At 41.2% G+C, this 23,392-nt stretch overlaps 1 long non-coding RNA gene across 1 annotated transcript; it reads right to left on the reverse strand.

Annotated features, from left to right (window-relative positions):
* Nucleotides 1–2,058: 2,058 nt before the first annotated feature.
* On the reverse strand, nt 2,059–23,353 carry LOC112208158 (uncharacterized). The gene is made up of 4 exons (XR_010154986.1): nt 23,261–23,353; nt 13,188–13,278; nt 5,164–5,323; nt 2,059–4,878 (listed from the first exon to the last, which is right to left on the reverse strand). It is a non-coding gene; the product is annotated as an uncharacterized LOC112208158 (long non-coding RNA).
* Between the last annotated feature and the right edge of the window lie 39 nt (nt 23,354–23,392).

The raw sequence follows: 23,392 nt of genomic DNA on the forward strand, positions 1-23,392 counted from the left end.
TGGTGGGGACTTGGAGAACCTTTATGTCTAGCTAAGGGATTGTAAATACACCAATGGACACTTCGTATCCAGCTCAAGGTTTGCAAACACACCAGTCAGCACCCTGTGTCTAGCTCAGGGTTTGTAAATACACCAATGGACACTCTGTATCTAACTAATCTAGTGGGGACGTGGTGAACTTTTGTGTCTAGCTCAGGAATTGTAAATGCATCAATCAGCACCCTGTCAAAACGGACCAATCAGCTCTCTGTAAAACAGACCAATCGGCTCTCTGTAAAATGGACCAATCAGCAGGATGTGGGTGGGGTCAGATAAGAGAATAAAAGCAGGATGCCCGAGCCAGCGGTGGCAACCGTCTTGGGTCCCCTTCCACACTGTGGAAGCTTTGTTCTTTTGCTCTTTGCAATAAATCCTGCTACTGCTCACTCTTTGTGTCCACACTGCTTTTATGAGCTGTATCACTCACCATGAAGGTCTGCAGCTTCACTTCTGAGCCAGCAAGACCACGAACCCACCAGAAGGAAGAAACTCCAAACACATACGGACATCAGAAGGAACAAACTCCAGGCACGCCGCCTTTAAGAACTGTAACACTCACCGTGAGGGTCCGCGGCTTCATTCTTGAAGTCAGTGAGACCAAGAACCCACCAATTCCGGACACATGAGGACATTGTGGTAGACCCATTCAACTAAACTGTGTCAGTATTTGTGGCCAACAGAAAATATGACATAATGCATATTTGGAATTTTAAGCCACTACACATTGAGCTAATGAGTAGAATTATTTTTTCTAATTTTATTGACAGATTGCTCCTAGTTAGTGTATAAAAGTGCAATTTAATACTGTGCATTTATCTTGTATCTTGTGACTTACTGAACTCATTTATTAGTTCCAGTTGATTTTTGTAAACTCTTTAAAAATCGTTGCATATAAGTTGATGCCATTTACAATAAAAGTTTATTTTATAAATTTAGAATTGTTTTATTTGTTTTTATTATATAATTTCTCTGCCTAACACCTTTAGTTCAATTTAGTAGAGTAGCAAAAGTAGCCATGCTTATCTGTTTCCCAGACTGTGAGGCAAAGCTCCTAGTCTTTCATCAGCAAGTTTAATATTAGTGGGAAACTTTTATGAATCCTTTTTAGTAGTTCTAGTGAGTTTTTTCTTCCTAGCATGTTAAGGATTTTATAATGAATCAGTGTTATTTGTATCACAAGCTTTCCTGTTTTTATTAAAAGGATCATTTTATGTTCTTCAGTTTATCAATGTTGTGTATTAAATTTTTGGTTTTTAGATATTAAGCCATTTCATTTGTAAAAAGATTGTACTTGGCCACGGTGTATAATTACTTTTATGTGTTTCTGTATTTAATTTACTAGTACTTTTTTAGAATTATGTGTCTTTATTCATCAGCCGTATGTACCCATATTATTCCTAACACATGTTGGGTTTGTCTGTCTTTGGTATAGTAATATTGGCCTCATAAAGTAATTAAGGGTTGTTTATCTCTTATCTATGTATGGTGTGTATTTGTAAAGGATTGGTATTTTGTTAAATATTTTGTATAATTTAATAGTTAAAATATTTGACTCTGATTTTTCTTTGTGGTAAGATTTTTACAATAATTTAATCTTTTATTATAGGTCTTATATCTTCCACTTCTTGAGCTTCATTTGTTAAATTGGGCCTATCAAGTTATTTACTTCTAATTTGTAACAATCCATGTTTCCAGATCTAGGCAGCTGGCATGCCTGTTATGTGGGATAATGTAGATTTGTGAAAGTTTTATGTATTATGTGGGATAATGTAGCTTTGTTACAATCAATAAATAGCCACGTTTTTCCTCTGCTTAAGGATTGAGACTATAATTTTTATACTTCATACTTGCATGCATTGCCTGAGTCAAAAAAGCTATTACATCTAAAAGAAAACAGTGAAGCATATCATTTGACATGAAGTTTTATCAAAATGACACATTAGCCTACCCCCTTTTTCACAAATATTTAGAAAAGAATAAATTTAAATAAGATTACAAAATAATTTAGTAAATAAAGAATAGTATAACGAATAAAATTTTAATGAATCAGGGTTATTAGTACTTAGTAGCCCCTACAATGTTTTAGAAACTATTCACAGTCATTTACACACATATAATTAATAGCTGAGTCTAAAATATATAATACAGAAATTTGTTAATAATGACAAATTGAAATATTTACAATTATATTAAATGACATTAAGACCATCAGAAATCAAATGTTTAACATACAGTAACTAAATAAAGACAAGTAATGATAACTTTATTCAAAAGTTTGATTACTAGCAAGAGAGAAAAATTAATAAAATTTTTCAGCAGTGAACCAAAGATACACACTGTATGACAGAGGGCGAAAATAAATGGCAAGGGTTTAGGCCTAACGATATCATTCATTTTATGACAGCAGAAATTCAACAGGTCATATCTTTTAGGACACTAAAATGACAGTAGAAATTCTAAATTGTACTCAACAAGTAATATTTAGCCATGCACAAATTTTGTTTCTTTAAATTAATTTATAAAATAAATAGAAGATTCCACGAATTATTTTTGTGAGGTCAAGGACATACTAAAAGGAAGCACAGTGACTAGAGTCAAAAGACTTGAAATAAGATAAGTCATTCTATCAACTTAATGTTTTACAAAAACAGTAGTTCTTTTTGTATCTAGGTCAGTTCTGTTCACTGCAGTTAAGTATATATTTTCAAAAAGGCACATAAAACAAAATTTTAAGTATCAAAAGAACTACCCTTTACAAGTGACTATTACTACATATTTGAGAGAGATGTTTTGAATGAAGAAACGGAATATCTCATAAGATGTGGTTGTATGCTGCCCAATGCCTATGAAATACTCTACTCATGTGTGCACTGAATATTTGTGCTTTAAAAAGAAAAGGCTACATATTTTTTAAATATTTTAGTGTAGACAAGTAAAAGTTCTCAAGAAGTTACAAGAACCATGAAAATAATGAATACAGTTTAAAAATATATAAGCACTTGATGAAAGCTAAAGTAAATCAAGAGAATAAGCCAGAGAAGTAATCAAACTGAAAAAAAGTGGTCCCTTCAGATACTGATAGATTACAAGGATGTCAAGTCTGTGTGCTGTCCACCTTCCTCCAAGGGAAAATGGAATAAGCACAGAAATAACATGACTACAGACATCTCAAATGTGATATTTCCCAAATATTGGAACCAAGTTAAAAACAGAAGAACACAAGTAAATAAAAAGAAATTTCTGAAGAAAAACTAGGCCACCATTTTCCATATTAAAATAGCATATTTGAATCACAGCTCGGTAGAATGTAAAGAATAAAAAAATTAAGAAAATGTATAGGTGAAACACTAAACAGAGATAAAAAGATTAGTAAAGCTGAATAATGAATAGAATGAATATAACCAAATATAGTAAAGAGAGATGACATATTATAAGATATAGTTTTAACAAGATAAAAGCTGGGATGAGACGCTAAACATGTTAATTATTTCATTAGAACAAAAAGTATGAATGAGGCAGAGTAAATAAGCCCAGCCAGATCCAAGATTTGGGAAAAGAAAATCTTTCCCTCTATGGAAGCAGCCACAAGTATACATTGCAGAGGGCCCAGATCAGAGAGGAATGAGAAGTGGTTGCCATTCTTGCAATCAGTGTTATGTGTTTTCTTGCAGCTGAGGTTTATATAACTGTTCTAAGTCCAGTAAATTGTCTATAGTTGCACAGCTATTAAGAGGCTGAGACGGCAGTCAGGACCAACTCTGTTAAATGTTCATAAACTACTCTATCTCGTGGAACTTCTCTGGATCTTGGAGACTCTGGAGAGTGACACTTCTGCAAACAGAGGCATAATTTATTTGATATTTTTATCCATCTGTTATTATCCTTTACCATTAGGAACAATCTCCTCTGAAAAATGCTTCTGAACCACCTTAGAAGGTCTTTTAATAGTTTGGGAAAGTGGGGCAGGGCAAGGTGGCTCACGCCTGTAATCCCAGCACTTTGGGAGGCTGAGATGGGTGAATCATGAAGTCAGGAGATCAAGACCATCCTGGATAATACAGTGAAACCTCGTCTCTACTAAAAATACAAAACAGTAGTCGGGCGTGGTGGCAGGTGCCTGTAGTCCCAGCTACTTGGGAGCCTGAGGCAGGAGAATGGCATGAACATGGGAGGTGGAGCTTGCAGTGAGCCGAGATAGCACCACTGCACTCCAGCTGGGAGACAGAGCAAGACTCCATCTCAAAAAAAAAAAAAAGTTTGGGAAAATGGCTGAGGGTTGAGGTTAGAAATCCAAGGTAAAACATTATGTTATTTATTTTACATCATAGAAGAAATCTGAAAACACATAGAATGCACTCCACTATTCATAATTTTTTTGAGTAATTTCAGGCTATGTTTTTGACATAGACTAAGTTAAATTACTGTGCCAGAGACAATTTCGTCTCTAAAAGAAAGTGACATAAAATAGATCTGCAAAGATACATTTTCTCCTGCTGCAATTTAACTAAACAGCTGAGTGCATCTTCAAGTTGTACTTTGAGTTCAGTAAGATAAATCTGTTTTTTAAGACTCCAAATCTAGCACTAACAATGGGTCAAATCCCTGCAACAGACATGAAAATCACAAAGAGCTAATGCGTTCCTCATCCTGAAATTCTCGCTGCCAGCACAGCAGTCTGAAGTTGACCTGGGTCAATTGAGCTCGGTTGCGGGGAGTGGAGTCCACCATTACTGAGGCTTTAGTAGACAGTTTTCCCCTGACAATGCCAAGGAGGCTGGGAGGTCTGGGTCAGGTGCAGCAAAGTGGCTGTGGCAGACTGCTTCTTTAGATTCCTCCTCACTGGGCAGGGCATATTTGAAGGAAAGGTAACAGCCCTAGTTAGAGGCTTACACAGAAAACCTCCATCTCCCTGGGACACAGCACATGGGGAAGGGGCGGCTGTGGGTGCAGCTTCAGTGGATTTCATCATTCCTGCCTCCCGGCTCTGAAGAGAGCAGCTGATCTTGACTAGAGGGATTCTGCCAGCACAGTGCACCAGCTCTGCTAAGAGGCAGACTGTCTTCTCAAGTGGGTTCCCCATGACTCCTGACTGGGAGAAACCTCCTAACAGGGGTGGACAGACACCTCATACAAAAGTGCTCCAGCTGGCATTGGGCGGGTATCCTCTTGGGATGAAGTTTCCACAGGAAGGAGAAGGCAGCAAATCTTTGCTGTTCTGCAGCCTTTACTGGTGATACCCAGGTGAACAGGGTCTGGATTGGACCTCCAGCAAACTGCATTGGACCTGCAGAAGAACGTTGCTGTTAGAAGAAAAACTGACAAATAGAAAGCAACAACAGCAACATCAACAGGAAGGACCCACCGCCAAAAAAAAACCCCATCCAAAGGTCATCAGCCCCAAAGTAGATAAATCCATGAAGATGAGGAAAAATCAGCACAAAAATGCTAAAATTTCCAGAAACCAGAATGCCTTTTCTCCTCCAAATGATCGCAACCCCTCTCCAGCAGTGGCACAAAACTGGATGGAGAATGAGATTGAAGAATTGACAGAAGTAGGCTTCAGAAGGTGGGTAATAATAAACTACTCTGAGCTAAAGAAGCATGTTCTAACCCAATGCAAAGAAGCTAAGTATCTTGATAAAAGGTTATAGGAACTGCTAATTAGAATAACCAGCTTAGAGATAAACATAAATGGCCTGATGGAGCTAAACAAAGGCTTTAAGATATATGGGACTATATGAAAAGACCAAACCCACGATTGGTTGGTATACCTCAAAGTGACGGGAAGAATGGATTCAAGCTAGAAAACAAACTTCTGGATATTATCCAAGAGAACTTCCTCAACCTAGCAAGACAAACCAACATTCAAATTCAGGAAATACAGAGAACATCACTAAGATACTCCTTGAGAAGAGCAACTCCAAGACACATAATCCCCAGACTCTCCAAGGTTGAAATGGAGGAAATAATGTTAAGGGCAGACAGAGAGAGAGGTCAGGTTACCTACAAATGGAGGCCCATGAGACTAACAGCAGATCTCTCTGCAGAAACCCTACAAGCCAGAAGAGAGTGGGGGCCAATATTCAACATTCTTAAATAAAAGAATTTTCAACTCAGAATTTCATGTCCAGCCAAACTAATCTTCAAAAGCAAAGGGGAAATAAAATCCTTCACAGACAAGCAAATGCTGAGGGATTATGTCACCACCAGGCATGCCTTACAGAAGCTCCTGAAGGAAGCACTAAATATGGAAAGGAAAATATGGTACACCACTGCAAAAATGCACCAAAATATAAAGACCAATCGATACTATGAAAAAACTGCATCAACGAATGTGCAAAATAACCAGCTAGCATCATGATAACAGGATCAAATTCACACATAACAGTATTAACCATAAATGTAAATGGGCTAAATGCCTCAATTAAGAGACACAGACTGGCAAACTGGTTAAACAGTCAAGACCCTTTGTTGTGCTGTATTCAGGAGTCACATCTCACATGCAAAGACACACATAGGCTCAAAATAAAGGGAAGCAGAAATGGCATATGAAAAGCAAAAAAAAAGCAAAAAAAAAAAAAAAAAAGCAAAAAAACAAGACAAGGTTTCAATCCTAGTTTCTTATAAAACAGACTTTAAACCAAGATGAAAAAAGACAAAGAAGGGCACTGCATAAAGGTAAAGGGATCGATGCAACAAGAAGAGCTAACTATCCTAAATATATACCTACCCAACAGAGGAGCACTGAGATTCATAAAACAAGTTCTTAGAGACCTATAAAGAGACTTCGACTCCCACACAATAATACTGGGAAGTTTTAACACCCCACTCCCAATATTAGACAGATCAATGAGACAGAAAATTAACAAGGATATTCAGGATTTGAAATCAGCTCTGGACTAAGTGGACCTAATAGACAACTACAGAACTCTCCATGCCAGACAAACAGAATATACATTCTTCTCCAGGCCACATAGCACATATTCTAAAATTGACCACATAATTGGAAGCAAAACACTCCTCAACAAATGCAAAATGATGGAAATCATAACAAACTGTCTCTCAGACCACAGTGCAATCAAATCAGAACTCAGGATTAAGAAACTTACTCAAAACCGCATAAATACATGGAAATTGAACAACCTGCTCCTGAATGACTACTGAGTAAATAACAAAATTAAGGGAGAAATTAAGTTTTTTTTGAAACAAATGAGAACAAAGAGACAATGTACAAGAATCTCTGGGACACAGATAAAGCAGTTTTAAGGGGGGATATGCTGGCACTAAATGCCCACAACAGAAAGCTGGAATGATCTAAAATCGACACCCTAACATCACAATTAAAATAACTAGAGAATCAAGAGGAAACAAATTCAAAAACTAGCCGAAGAAAAGAAACGACTAAGATCGGAGCAGAACTGAAGGAGATAGAGACAAGAAAAACTGTTCAAAATCAATGATTCCACTAGCTGGTTTTTTGAAAAGATTAACAAAATACATGGACCACTAGCTAGACTAATAAAAAAGAAAAGAGAGAAGAATCAAATAGACACATTAAAAAATGATAAATGGGATATCACCACTGATTCCACAGAAATAAAAACTACCATGAGAGAATACTATAAACATCTCTACACAAATAAACTAGAAAATATCGAAGAAATGGATAAATTTCTGGACATGTACACTTTCCCAACACTAAACCAGGAAGAAGTTGAATCCCTGAATAGACCAATAACAAGTTCTGAAATTGAGGAAGTAATTAATAGCCTACCAATAAAAAAACACTGAGAACCAGATGGATTCACAGCCGAATTTTACCAGAAGTGTAAAGAGAAGCTGGTAACATTCCTTCTTAAACTATTCCAAACAATTGAAAAGGAGGGACTCCTCCTTAATTCATTTTATGAGGTCAGCATCATTCTGATACCAAAACCTGGCAAAGACACAACCGCAACAAAAATTTCAGGCCAATATCCCTGAAGAACATCGATGCAAAAATCCTCAATAAAATGCTGGCAAACCAAATCCAGCAGCACATCGAAAATGCTGTCCACCATGATCATGTCAGCTTCATCCCTGGGATTCAAGGCTGGTTCCACATATGCAAATCAATAAATGTAATCCATCACATAAACAGAACCAGTGACAGAAACCACAGGATTTTCTCAATAGATGCAGAAAAGGCCTTTGATAAAACTTAATATCCCTTCATGTTAAAACCTCTAAATAAACTATGTGTTGACGGAAAAAATCCCAAAATAATCAGAGCTGTTTATAACAAACCCCTAGCCAATATCATACTTAATAGGCAAGTGCCAGAAGAATTCCTTTTGAAAACCAGCACAAGACAAGGATGTCCTCTCTCAGCACTCCTATTCAAGATAGTACTGGAAGTTCTGGCCAGGGTAATCAGGCAAGAGAAAGAAATAAAGGGTATGCAAATAGGAAGAGAGGAAGTCGTACTGGTACCAAAACAGATATATAGACCGAAGGAACAGAACAGAGACCTTAGATTGCAGGGATATGGAGGAAGCTGGAAGCCATCATTCTCAGCAAAATAACAGGAACAGAAAACCAAACACCACATGTTCTCACTCATAAGTGAAAGTTGAACAATGAAAACACATGGACACACGGAGGGGAACATCACACATCGGGGCTTGTCAGGGGGCATAGTGAAGGAGAGCATTAGGACAAATACCTAATATATGTGGGGCTTAAAACCTAGCTGACAGTTTGATAGGCGCAGCAAGCCACCATGGCAAATGTAAACCTATGTAACAAACCTGCACATTCTGTGCATGTATCCCAGAACTTAAATTATAAATAAATAAATAAATCTCCAGCAAGGAAGGAAACCAGAGAACAGGTTAGAGTCCTGCTATTCACATCTGAGTACACAGACTCAGTCCCCAACTCTCTTATTTTTATTCTGCCAGCTATGACCTGAATATGAACATAACAGACACACAAGAGTTCCAACACCTGACAATCTGCTTCTGCCCAAGAAGAGTGCCCTCCCTTTTGTCCATACGGCAACTCATGGTACTGAGAAGTGGCATGGGGCTGCCCAGATGAGATGATGAGAGAGGCCTGCCCTGGATGGACCTGTCCTGGGCTGCTCTGTGTTATCTGTAGGTGCACCTGGCCAATGGCCAGGGGTATCAGGAATGAGGGCTGAGTTGATATCTGTGTTATCAGACAAGGTTTTTACATTGAGCCTTTGTAAGGCTAGAACTCAGAATTATCAGGGCACAATGAAAGGACATCTCACTCTCTTGAGCATCTCTCACCAACAGAGGTGAATACAGAGCTGTCTCAAGAATGTGGGTTCCTGGTTTCTTAACTGCTGTGGGGTTCTGTCACCAGGAAAGTGTGTCAAACTCTTCAAGGTTCCATCCACTGGGCCCCTTCTTTCTGTAAGACCTACCTAAAGGCCCTACTATGCTACTGATTGCTCAGTCTCCTCTTCCATGTGAACTCTTTATTTGTACACAGTTATGCAAACACAACTTCCCCTTAATTCCCTGGAAAGGCCTACATGCAGCCTGGGTTCCAGGATATGAGACAGCTGGAACGTAACCTTGTTTTTCTTATCATCTCTAGGACCTAATAAAAGTCACTGTGTATTTGAGGCTTCCCCAGCCTCCTAGCGTGCACAGTGGGGATAATGTTATCTACTTCCTAGGGAATGTATCAGAGGTATATAAGATAAAACATAAAAATCGTTGTGTGGTTTCACCTGTAAATAATGCACACACTTAGAGGTGGAAGCATTAGGAGAATAGGTGTGAGGTAGCATGGGCCACAACTCAAGTAGGCCTGGGGTCTAGCAGTGTAATCTTGGGAAAGTCACTTCCCCACTGGGCTTCAGTTTCATTCTGAAACTGAAGTATGAGGTTGAAATTAAATGTAGATATCATCCTCTGGCATTGATATTGTTTAGCTGTCTGCCCCCACACAAACCTTATTTTGTATTATAACCTCCAGGTGTTAAGGGAGAGAACTGAGGGGAGTTGATTGGATTATGGGGACGGGTTTTACTCATGCTGCTCTTGTGATAGTGAGTTCTCACGAGATCTGATGGTTTCATAAGTATCTGGTATATCCCCTGCTCTCACTCACTTCATCTGTTGGCCACCATAATTGGAAGTTTTCTGAGCCTCTCCCACCCAATCTTGAGGAACTGTGAGTCAATTATCCTCTTTTCTTTATAAATTACCCAGTCTCAGGTATTCCATCATTGCGGTATAAGAATGGACTAATACAAGCATTAAACTTTCTAGTGCCTTCTTATTATATATAGAATTATATCCATGTGCCTTATCTCACCTATGTCAGGGAAAGCCTTCACAAAGTCTCCCAGCACTAGGTGGTTAGTGACTCAGTTTGTAATTAAACAAAATGGCCTACTGCTTGATGTCAGTAGTATGGCACTTGGGTTTTGAGAAAAATGGCATCTTGTTGTAGGTTGGCCAACAGGAGATAGAAGTCCAGCTCAAATCGGTTTTCTTATATAGGCTTTAAGGTGTTGATTAAAAAAAGCTTAAGAAGTGGGCTCTGGATTAGGAGGGGATTGCTGGAAGAAAAGTAGTAATATGGAAAGTCATGAGACATGCACAGTCATCTCCTCTTGCTTCCTCACAGGTCACATGAATATTCAGGGAGAGTTAGTATGAAACATGCAGTGGAAATTTGGGCTCTAACATCAGCAAACTCATTCTCCATGGACTTCAGTTGACCATATTGGTTCCAACAAATTCCAGCCAACTTTTTAAAATCTTATAAGCAGAGGAAACTTAAGTGTTTCAACAAGCTGTTTCTTATCTTTCATTCTAAATATCCAATTTTTAAAGTCTTTTTTTTTTTTTTTTTGATAGTTTGGAGGCACAAATTCAGCTTTTGTCGAATGGAATACACAATAGTGTATGACTTTTGTATTAGTTCAGGCTGCTATACCAAAGAACCATGAACTAGACAGCTTATAGACAACAGGATTTAATTTCTCACACTCCTAGAGGTTAGAAACTTGAGATCAGGGTATTAGCATGGTTGAGCTCTGGTGATGACTCTTCTGAATTTCAGACTGCACACATCAAGTTTTATTCTCATTTGGTAGGAGACAGACATCCCCCTGGGGTTTCTTGTATAAAGCCAATAATCTCAATCATCATGGCCTCAACCTCAGGAGTTAATTACAACCTATCTCCTTATAGCATTACACGGGGGGTTACAATTTTAATACAAATTATTGTAACTCTCAAGATTTTTTTTAAAGCTGTCATTATTCCTCCTACTGGGTTTTTCCTATTTGCTTCCTCAGTCTTTCCCTTTCTTTCTGTCTCTTTTTGTGTGAACCTGTTTGCCTAATTCTGTCTCTCAATTGTATTCCTCGAACAGAGGAAGCAAGCTCCAATGCTATGAGATGCTCTATGTACAGACGCACATAACAAAGAACGGAGAGAGTGCTCAGGCCAGTAGACAGAAGTAAGGTCATGCTCTCAGTCTACACTTAACCCTGCCAATTTTCACAAGCATGAGCTTAAAGTCTGATGCTTTCCTGGTCCACCTTCAGTTGAGATCACTTCCCCAATCTCATAAGGGACGTGAAGGCAGAGGCAGCTAACTAAACTGTGTCCAGATTCTGGTCCACACAAATTGTGAGATAGTATATACTATTGAAAGGTGCTAAGTTTTAGGGCCATGTTGTCAGAAGGAGCAGATATCTAGCCTCATCTCCCGAGCCCCAGGATTCTCCATGCCTCTGCTTATCTCTTCCTCAGGCTGTCTGTACCATATTGGTCCCTTTCTAATCTCTGCCAAACTCACACCTGTAAGACTCTTCACCAAGGGTGGCTTCTCGCTGACACATTCTTGTGCAGAGATGCCTCCCTGTTGTCATTCTCATCATGGATTAAAGATCACCTCAGTGAGGCCTTTGGGTACCCACATGCAATGATTTTGCAGCTCTTCTCAACATTCTACTTTATATGATAGTCCTTGCTCTTTTCTTTTATATATACTTGCTTTAGTGCTTTTGTCGAGCTGTCTTCAGACTGTTCTGTCCTCAGAGGGGCATGCAGCCATGATGTAATCATTTTCTGTGCTACATGTTGGGCCCACCAAGGTAGCTGGCAAAGGGTGAGTGCAAGGGAAAAGAGATTGGCTAAGTGGGCAATGTGGAAACTGTTGATAATAACATGAGGTGTGTGACTCTTACTTGCTCCAGCTGCTCCGGCAAATCTCAATAGGCACCAGAAACACAGCAGGCTGTAACCACCTCAAGGCCATCACTATCACTGCAGCCCCATGCAGGAACATTATGGAAAAAAATCAGGTACCATTTTTTTGCGTCCTCAAGACACTGACTCTTTAGAGTTCCAGGGGACAAAGGAGCAGGATCAGAAGGCTCCAAGTACAATGAGTGACCTTGGAATCCTCCATTGCCCTCTCTTTGCCTCCACCATTTGGGGTGTGCTATTTACTCATGAGGCACCCTCCCCTTATCCAGGGAAATTATTTAAAACGACTTTCAAATGAGGAGCTCAAAAACCCAACAGGAACTGGCATTTTCCCGTGACTTCAGAGTCAGGGTCCAGTGCTGTGGCACGTTTAGCTCTATCCCATCTTTATCTACCCAAAATCCCTCTGGAGTGGCCATGCCTCTGCCTGATTTGAAGGGCCTCAGGGAGTAGAAGCATTTTTGCAGAGTCTCAGAGCGAAGAGTCCTAGTTCACCAATGAAGAACCAAGGCTGGCAGACACTTATGAGTATGTGAAACAATCGAGGTTACCCACTTCGAGCACCCCTATTTATGAGGAAGAAAACAGTCTTTTCTGTAGCCATTGTCTACATTAGGCTGAGGTGGAGCATAGCTCGTTTTACTTCCAGCTCTCCACAGAGGTGGATGCAGAACCGCAGTCCTGTCCTCTTGAAACCGACCTGGAGAGGACCTCAGGTGAAGCACAACCCTGGAACTGCTCATTCTCTGTGCCCCTGGATATGTATCTAGGGAAGCGGATGCCCTTGCCTTATGGCACATCTGTCCACCCAGCTATTCATTTGTAATACATGGCCTTTAATACTTTGAAGTGAATTTATTTTCACCTAATTTGTTGAGAATTTTTATCATAAAGCGATGTTACCTTTTGGAAAAAAGTTTTCTTCATCTATTTAAATGTTATGCTTGATCCTGGGTCTGTCATTCTGATCAGAAGCTGACAGGTGCATCCATTCCTAGAGAAGAGCATGAGAACGTCAGATCTCACGTTCCGTGAACATGACCTGCTTATGATGTCCACTCTCAGTGTCTGACTCCCTGAAGTAAATTGTGGCCCAGGAACTGTCATCTGCTGTCTTCACTGAATTATGCCAAATGTCTGAAAACTGCATTATATATACGTGATGAATAAATAAGCCCTAACTACAACCTCTTTAGCTATGTCTGAGTGTGCCTGGGGCACACTCAGAGAGATAACAGGATCTCTCTGTTTCAAGGACAAAGTTCAGCTAACAGGAAGCTCAAACGCCCTTTACAAATGTAAGAAAATGTTTGTTTTCTATATAATTGTCCAATTATAGAGGGACATGAGTCATTGTGACATGAAAGACCTTCTGGGGTGAAAGAAGAGAAAAAAATAATAAATACGAACAATCAGAGCATGCCCCAGCAGCCTTTCCACAAAGCCAAGCATTAGGGATCCACTTTTCATGTTTTATGCCATTCATTTCTCACAAAAACCATATAAGGTTGTGGGGGAAAGTTAAATATTCAATTTGAATTCAATTGAACATGGACAAAAGCAATGGTCACTAAGTCCCAGAACAGGTTGCATGAGCCGCTTGAAGCATTCGTCCAGCACTGTTTTGGAGAAGTATCTGTTTCAATCTATTCCTATATGTTATTGAAAAACAACAGACAATTGCAAAAACAAGTTAACCTTTTCATGTTCCTTGAGCCCAGTTGTGAAGAGCCCTCGTGACTGGGCCTCATGCCAAACAACTCATTCCAAAAAGAGCTAGGGCCCTAGGCCACGCCGAAAGTTCATAAGACCTCTTCTTGTCTGTGCACGGACGGGTGACCTACTCTGGAGTCGAGGCTATTGCTTCCCCGTCTGGTCATGAATCCTCCGCAGTCTGGTAAATGTAAATATGTATATATGTTTCCCTTCTCCCCTTCCCATTGCAATTTGCTTATTATAGCTGCACTGCCATTTACATGAGATAAGGCTTGTTTACCCTTAAAGGTTTTTTTGTGTGTGTGTTTTCTTCTCCCCTTGCACGTCTCTCGTACAGAACAGAGGCTCATTTTACAATTCTCTACAGAGAATTGCAGCTGCAAATTGAGGCTGATAAGGATGCACTGGTATCCTAAGACACAGTTAGTAGCTGGCAGAGTCACCACTGTGCCTTGGAGAAGACATATGCTCAACTACTACACAGCTGGTCCAGAAACTATAGAGTGGTGGGGAAGTCCTGGTAAAAGTTGAGAAAAATGTTAAAGAAGAAGAGAGTTTGACCCTGGAAGGTGCTGTCAGGGACTTTGTCAGCTTCTCCGTTGTGCCTGGTTTGGCGCATTGGCATCATTCACACCTCTAGGTTCAGAATAGACTCATTTCCTCTTGGGGAGGGGACAAGACCTTTCATGGCAAGACCATGAAACACCAGAGGCCTGGAATGTGGAGCTCAGATCAGGAAATCCCCATCCTTCAGAGATTTGGGCATGTGGAGGACATGGGTGTTTATGGTGAAAAAGATTTTAGGCCTCTGATATCAAACTTAATGTGCAGGTAGAGAATAATTAAACCATGAATACATTCAAGGCCTTCACGATATCATATCAGCTGTAAGACAACAGCACCCACTTGTATTAATAATCTTTATGAAGAACATTATCCCAGAGAATTCTCAAAAAAACATTCTCAGTCTACAAATGAGAAAACAAGGCTCTGTGATATCAAATGGCTGCTCAGAAAAACACAGGTAAGAATGAGAATCTTCCACGGTGAGGGTTGCATGAAATTCCCTTTAAGCTACCTGAGGCTCTATGTCTGTCCCTGACATAGAGGAAAGGGCATGGGGAAGCCTCACTTTCTTTCTATTTTAGAGACAGGGCACAGGACAAGATACCCTAAGACAACCCTTTTGACTTAAAGCAACTTAACTGGGTCTTTTAAAACCTTAAAAGGAGTCTTGAGAAACAACTACAGCAACCCCACACCTGACAAAGGTGTCAGTGCTCGGGGACTCCAAGGTGAGAGAAACCCCTCAGAGGGCCAAGGAATTGAGCAGGTTAACTGAGGGAACAGAAAATCCAAATAGGTATAAATCAACTGAAAGGTAACTCAAATATATCAGTTGAAAAATTGAAATAGAAACATAATTTTTTGCCACATAGCAGATTGACAAAAAAATTAAAAGAATGTTAACATCCAAGGGGGTCTGGATACACAAAAGTAGATAAATTCAGAAACTACTATTTACAGTATACCTTTCACAACCCTTTTGGAATATATTCCGGCTTTACCTATTAAAACTTTACACTTTCCTACTCTTTCACTGAGTAATCATTTTCCTGGGAGACTATAATCTACAAGGGATTAGTAAATGTTGTGAGCTAGATTGCATTCCCTTCCTAAAAATTATATGTTCATGTCCTAACACCTAGTGCCTCAGAACGTGACTATATTTGAACATATAGCCTCTGCAAATGTAGTTAAGTGAATTAATTGGGGTGCATCCTAATTCCAGAGCCCTTATTAGAAGAGGCAGGAAGGACAGAAAAGCACAAGAGAAGATCTTGTGAACACAGAGATAGAAGATGATCATCTACAAGCCAAGGATGGAGACCTCAGAGAAACCACACAGCCAGTAGCTTGAGGTTGGATTTCTAACTTCCAGAATTGTGAGACATTCCATTTTTGTCGTTAAAGAACTTCAGCCTGTGGTACTGTATTATGGAAGTCATAGCAAACTGTTACAGCCTATTAGGACACAGATAAGATATTCCCTGTAGCGGCCAGGCATGGTGGCTTACACCTGTAATCCCAGCACTTTGGGAGGCCAAGGCGAGTGGATCATGAGGTCAGGAGATGGAGACCATTCTAGCTAACATGGTGAAACTCTGTCTCTACCAAAAAAAAAAAAAAAAAAAAAAAAAACACACACACACACACACAGAAAAAAAATTATCTGGGCATGGTGACAGGCGCCTGTAGTCCCAGCTACTCAGGAGGCTGAAGCAGGAGAACGGTGTGAACCCAGGAGGCGGAGTGCAGTGAGCAGAGGCTGTGCCACTGCACTCCAACCTGGGCAACAGAGCAAGACTCCGTATCAAAAAAAAAAAAAAAAAAAAGTATATTCCCTGTAACATGGCTAAAGTGGAAATAGAATTTACTATGTCAGGCTCAACCAGTATTAAAAGGCTAAATTACTGAGGGAAAGGCTCCACTTATGGAATCTTATGAAGACATACGAGGGCAAATCTCCTGTCCTGATGCGGCTATAGAGGTGGGCTCTGGGAGACACATGTATAGAGTCTCATAAGACCCTTTTGCATAACTCCCACTTTTTGGGTAAAACCTCTCTCTGGTAACAGTGTGAACTTCTAAGACTTAGAGAAGGTCTGGCAAGGCAATGAAGCTGCCTGCTACAGGAAGTATCTGGGGTGGGTAGATATAACAATAAAAATAATAGCAACATGCAAAGATACTCACAACCTAATGTAAAGTAAAAACAACACAGAAGTGTTTCTTTTGACATTCCTGCAAGTATATGACTGCTTACTGTGCACCTAAGTTGCCATTATGGACTAATGGAGGCCAGATTCCTCTGGGAAGGAACTGTGGGTCCTTAATGGAGAAAGCCCTAAACGGTTTCTGGGGAATCCTCACATTTGGGTCATGGTCCTGGGCTTCCCTGGTCTTTTCCATTTGGAGACCTCTCTGTGCCCACCTTGACTCCAGACTAGCACGGGCCATGGTTGTTGGCATGGTGCACCTGCCTTTTGTTCAATGAGATAGAGTAGTTGGACTCATCAAACAGCTCCTCAGGGATCTCCTGAATAGAGTTCTGCAAAGAGAGTGCCTGGAAGCCTGGCCAAGAGGCATCAATGGCATCCTGGCTTTCCCCGCAGAGGAAATTCCAGTTAGAAAGTCTACTCCCCGTATCAGGCACATAGGAGCATTTGCATAGACCTCCAGCCAGGGAGAAAACAAGATGACAGCTTGAAGCCTTAGAATAAACATCTGAACAGACAAAGGTGATCCCCAGCACTCACCTTCCCCTCCTGCCAGCTGTAACCTGTGGTGTAAATTTGACAGGATTTTAGCCTCCCAATATCTGGAAACCTGCTCCTGTCAAGAAAGGACCCATTATCTCTTTCTTTCCCACGAGACGTGGAGATGAGGAGGGGTGTGTGGCTACCGAGATGATATCAAAGGTGAGGCCTGGCCTGGATAGGCCTGCCATGGATGGCCTTGTGTTATCCATGGGTAACCCCTTCCAAATGGCCAGAAGAGCCAGTGGTGCAGAATGAGCACTGTCTCCATCATAAAAAAAAGTTTCTCAGTTCAAGCCTTCCTGAGATGAGAGCCTCAGAAATTCAAGACATAGTAGGAGAACATCTTGCTGTCTTCACACTCTCCTTAGTAAATACAAGGCTGTCTCTAGAATGAGGGCTCCAGGTTACCAGAGTTCTCAACTTCCTTTGAGTTTGTAACTAAGGAAGTGAGGTCACTTCGAGATTCCATCACCTGCGCTCCTGTGTGGGAAAGGCACGAGGGGAAAAGAAAAGGCACCCACAATAGTTTTAAGGATAAACAGCCTTTATCCCAAGTGTATGGCAATGCAGACACGATAAGCAAATAATATAATAAGCAAATTGCAATGGGAAAGAGAGAAAGAAAATATATATATGCATATTTATATGTATATTTTATATACATACACATATATATGCATCTATATATGTATATATACACATTTATATACATATATATATGTATATTTACACTCACCAGACTATGGAGGATTCATTACCAGATTGGGAAGCAAAAGCCTGGGCTCCAGAGTCGGCCACCTGTCCATGTACAGAAAAGGAGAGGTCTCATGAAACCTCGGCACAGTCTGGAACCCTAGCTCTTTTCGTAATGAGTTGTTTGGCATGAGGCGCAGTCACAGGTGCCCTTCACAACTGGGCTCAAGGAACACAAAAGATCGACTTGTTTTTGCAATTATCTGTTGTTTTTTCAATCACTAACGTATAGGAATGGATTGAAAGATTTCTCTGAAACAGCGCTGGATGAATACCTCAAGGGGCTCATACAACCTGTTCCAGGACTTGGTGACCATTGTTTGTGCCCATGTTCAATTGAGTTCATATTAAATATTTAACTTTTCCTCCACATTAGATTCCCAATTCTCAGAACCATGTCCACCACCACAGGGCCTGGCTGGGAATATTGTCACTCATAGAGTTTAGAAGATGCAATGCTGGTCAGTGGTGATGCTAGGGTGTTGGATGAGGACAGCTGGGACAGTCCCTCCAGGTTGAGGGAGGAGTTGGCCTCTCTTGCGGGGTCCTTGGCATGTCATTGCCCCTTTGGGCCTCTGTTTTCTTATGTGGAAAATGTAGGAATGATGAGCCTGTTGGGCAGGCCTCACAAGGCGATCATGGGGCTCAGGGAGAAAGAGAATCTGAGGGTGCTTGTGTCTGGCTCATCCTGAGAGGGATGATGGTGACAGCAATCATGACAGCCACATGAAACCGAGGTGTTAAGAGGCCTTGTGAGGTAGTTGGTTCCCACCACACTTTCCAGTTGAGGAAAGAGCTCAGGGAAACCCGACTGCATGCCCAAAATGACACATCCAGGGAGTGTTGGACCTGGGAGGGAGTCTAGAGTCAGAGCTCACTGGAGGTGGTCAGAGCACTAGACAAGCTGACTCAGGCCACTTATCCATGTCCAAGGTTAGTGTGGCTGAGGCACAACTGAAAGAAGCATATTTTCACTGACCTTGTCCCTCATCCTAGCAGATGGAGACCTATAAGTTGTCTACCCTGTAGCGGAGCCCCAGAGAGCCCAGATGAAGCTGTGATAGCAGAAGGTGAATGTACCTGTAGTGGGGAAGGGCTCCAGGGTTTCAGAGAACAGAGCTTATTTCTCCCAGCTGGAGACCTCCAAATCAAAAAAGCAGAGGGGCTTTCTACTCCAGCCCTTTTCTCCTGGGGCTGCAGTGCCTAAAACACCTTCATTAGACAGACCAGAGGAAGGCCGGGGAGAGCTGGGCTCCCTGTGGCTTTTAAAACAGGTGGAGCCAGGGACCACATGACCTTGTGGCTTATTAAAATCCCACCAAGGAGGTAATTATGGTGAGGTTAATGGCCATAGAGGACAGCTAATGGAAAGACATAGAGAATTGGGAAAAGAGAGCTGAGGGTTTTCAGCTACTCCAAGTGGGTAACCTAGGTAGAGGGCGCCAGGAGGCAGGGGTTTATAAGATTTCAGGGGATAGGACTTGGGTGGGCACCTGAGAGCAGGTGCTCCTCACCACTACCACTCTGATGGTGCAGGTGTCATGCCCTCTCTGGAGACATTCCTCACTGACCTGGTGATGCTGGACATTGCCATGAAGGAGTGTGTGGATGTGAGTGAGCCTGGAGCAGACGGGTCAGGGACCAGGATCCTGAGGTCTGGGAGAAGAGAGTCTTGAACTGAGTTCCTAGATCTCAGTCCTTGCCAAAATTTCTTGCAAGGGCCTCACAGCCCTCCCCACCCCGTAAACAGGGTATTTGACTCATGAGTGATGGAGGCTGCACAGCAGTCATCAGTCCCACTCCCTGAGTAGTGAAGCTGCAGAGCTGCAAGGCCTCTTTTGTGCACATTCTCTGACCCTGGTGGCTCTGGTGGTGGTGAAGCTTGGAAATCCCAGGAAATGGAGGCTACTCATGGACCAGCGGACCTTTCTGATGGTCTTTGGCTTTCTGTCTTCCAGAGAAATATGATCAAAACCCAGAAAAACACAAAGGTGAGCAGTAGCTGAAGTCCTCACTTTGCGGGAGGGTGGAGGTGGAAATCAGAAATCACCCTGGGCAGGACATTCCCTGGTCCCGTCTTCCACATCTAAGATTTATTGAAAGGGAGTAATACACAGAGAAGGAGGAGACCTATCCTAATGCAGGGTGCAGTCAGGGGAGTGAAGTTGATGACAAGTTCCTAGAGGAAGGGCTGTTTACATTCAACTCTGAGAACAAGTTAGGGCTGCATGATATTGGAGGAGAGGTGACAGCCTCTTAAAAGAAACACCCCATAGACCAGCCCTGCTCCCTTCCTCTTTTATAAGGCCCCTACAGAGTCTCTCACCCAGGCCCTGTCAGCATCCTGTCTTTCCCTCTGTCTCCAGAAGATTAAAGTCCTCCAGGAGATGCAGCAGTTCCAGATAGCTGGAAACAATCATCATCTTCAGACTCAAGAGGAATTTCTGGCTTGGTTCCAAGCCTGGGGCAGCACAATCAGAATAAAAGGCAAAGACCTAGCAGATGAGCAGAGGGTAGGAGGGGAGCCTGTCTTGCCGCCAGCCTCACACAGCCTGTGGCCATGGTTCCCTGGCCGGCATCAGGCCCTGTTGCAGCTGGACTCCAGCTGCTGGGGAGGAACTGGGGGACCTGAGGTGTGGCTTCTGGAACCTCACAGCTGTCACTCTTCTCTGAAGTTGCTATCCATGAAGAACAGGCTGTGATAAAATCTCAGAGCCCTTAAGTGCCTGTTGTTGGAATTGCTTTCATGGTTCACTGAAGTTTGTACTAAGCATGGGCTCTGGAAGTCAGGCTGCTCGAATAGGGTCCCAGCCGCACCACTGACCAGCCCTGCGAGTGGGGCAGAAAGCTCACTGCTCTGGCACTTGAGGCATCACGTTGTAAATTTAATGCACCCAATCCCCTTTTCACTGTTACCTACCTTTCTCTATAATCACCATGACCTGATCTCTGCTAGCATTTTTCTTAAAATGGATAAACATATGTTATATAGTATACATTATTCTTCCTCATGATTTTTTTGCTATATTGTATGTTTCCACTCATAAGAGATATTTAGAGCAGTTAAGTTCATAGAAACACAAAGTAGAAGAGTAGTTCCCAGGGACTACACAAAGGGCAATGGGAAGGGAGTGCTGTTTACTGGGTACAGATCTTCAGTTTTAAAAGATTGAAAAAAAGTTCCTTATGAACGTGGACAATCGTTGCAAAACAATGTGAATGTATTTAATTTCTTTAAACTGCACACACACAAAACAATACTAAAATGGTTAATTTTATGTATTTTCATATTTTACTAAAATGTAAAAACTACTTTCTAAAATGAACAGACTATAGCTGCTTGCAAATGGTGGGTGAATATCACAAATGTAATGTTGCATAAAAGACAGTAGACATGCCAGCTTGGGCAACATGGTGAAACCCTGTCTCTACCAAAAACACAAAACAATTAGCCGGGCATGGTGGTGCAAGGCTGCGGTCCCAGTGACTCAAAAGGCTGAAGTGGAAGGATATCTTAAGCCTGGTAGGCAGAGGTTGCAGTCAGATCATGCCACTGCACACCAACCTGCAGAAAAGAAAGAAAGAAAAAAGAAGAGAGAAAGAAAGAAGGAAGGAAAAAGAAAGAAAGAAAGAAGAAAGAAAGAGAAAAAGAAAGAAAGAGAAAGAAAAGAGATAAAGAAAGACAGAAAGAAGAAAAGGAAAGAAAGAAGACAGAAAAGGAAAGAAAGAAAATAGATGTACAAGTATACATACTATATAATTTCATTTATATAAAATACTACAATCAAATAAAACTGAGGTTCTGACTTCCACTAACTGTGGAGTAGCTTGTTCAACTCTCACAAATAACGATGATGAAACTTGAATAAAATATATTATTTTAGAAAAACGCCTATGCATAATACATATATGACATATGTGTTTAACAACTGAATGAAGATTTCAGCTATGCCCACTGTAGCGGAGATAAGCATTGGTTTGACACTAGCCCAATGAACCCTGTTTATAAAACAAAAGTCTTCAAGGTAAAACAACAAAATCCAGAGTTTCTATCTATAATTGTCATTTATAGTTTCTAGTACACAATTTTAAAATTCATAAGACTTGTAAAGAAACGTGAAAATGTAATCCATACACAATATCCAAAGCAGGCAGTAGAAGCTATCCTAGGATGTTGCAATCAGCAGACAAGAATTTGAAGGCAGTTTTTATGAATATGTTCATGGGGAAAAAAGAAAATATTCTGTTCATAAACAGATGTGGAACTTCAGCAAAGAAATGAACTTATATATAACAAAAAATAGATAAGGAAATGAAAAAAAATTTTGAGTTTGTCCACAGATTTAAAACAGAAGACACAGCAATAGAAATTATCAGTCTGGGAAAAAAAAGTACAAAAAGTTTAAAGGAAATGAACAGAGTTCTCGAGACCTGTGGAATGATTGAGTCTAAGGAGAAGGGAGAGACAAAAAAAAAAAAAATTAAATAGGGAACAAAAGCAAATCAAAAACTAATAGCGGAATACTTCCAAAAACTATCCAAATACCTAAATATTTATATCCAAAAGGTCAATAAATACAAAACAAAATACAAATAAAACCACAGCAAGGCCATATCGTGGTTTATGAAACAGTCAAGGCAGGAATTTTGCTTGACTTGCTATGATTTCTAATTGCTACTATTTATGGATACTATGGAAATAAATAGTAAGTAGAATGGAAGATAGGTTATTCTCAGAGTTTTTTTTTCTTTTTTTGCAAAGATGACTGTTATTAAAGGTAGATGACTTTCCAGCATGTCGAAAGAGGCGTGGCAGGGGAGGGGCGAGGAGAAGGGTCGGGGCTGAGGGAGGGGCCCTGCAAAGGTCTGGGCGCGCCCAGCTCTCCGCGAGCAAGCGTTATGGCAATGCTGGGCAGGCTGTCGGAAGCTCCCGGGCTCTATCTTGTCAGAGAAAAATCAAACTTCAGGCACACAGTCGTGCAACTGGCACGTGGGGAGACTGTGTCACAATTACAAGTGAGACCACCTGCCCTGGCCATGCTGTCTCCTCGCACGCAGAAGTTTGGGAACAGATAGGCTCCCCACAGCAGGGAGCAATTGCACTGGAAACATGGAGGGGCGGAGGAGAAGATGAAATTTTCCCCGTAGTGTTGGAACTGTAGTCTCAGAGAAGATGAAACTTACCCCGTAGTGTTGGCACTGTAGTCTCAGATCCACTCCCAGCCTTTTTGTCGCGACAGTCGGACTATAATCCCAGCATGCGCTGGGCTTAGGGGCGGTGCCCAGCCCTGGAGGAAAGGTCAACAGGGTGGGTTC

Source organism: Pan troglodytes, chromosome Y (genome assembly GCF_028858775.2).
Source record: "Pan troglodytes isolate AG18354 chromosome Y, NHGRI_mPanTro3-v2.0_pri, whole genome shotgun sequence".
In the NCBI taxonomy this organism is placed as follows: Eukaryota; Metazoa; Chordata; class Mammalia; order Primates; family Hominidae; genus Pan; species Pan troglodytes.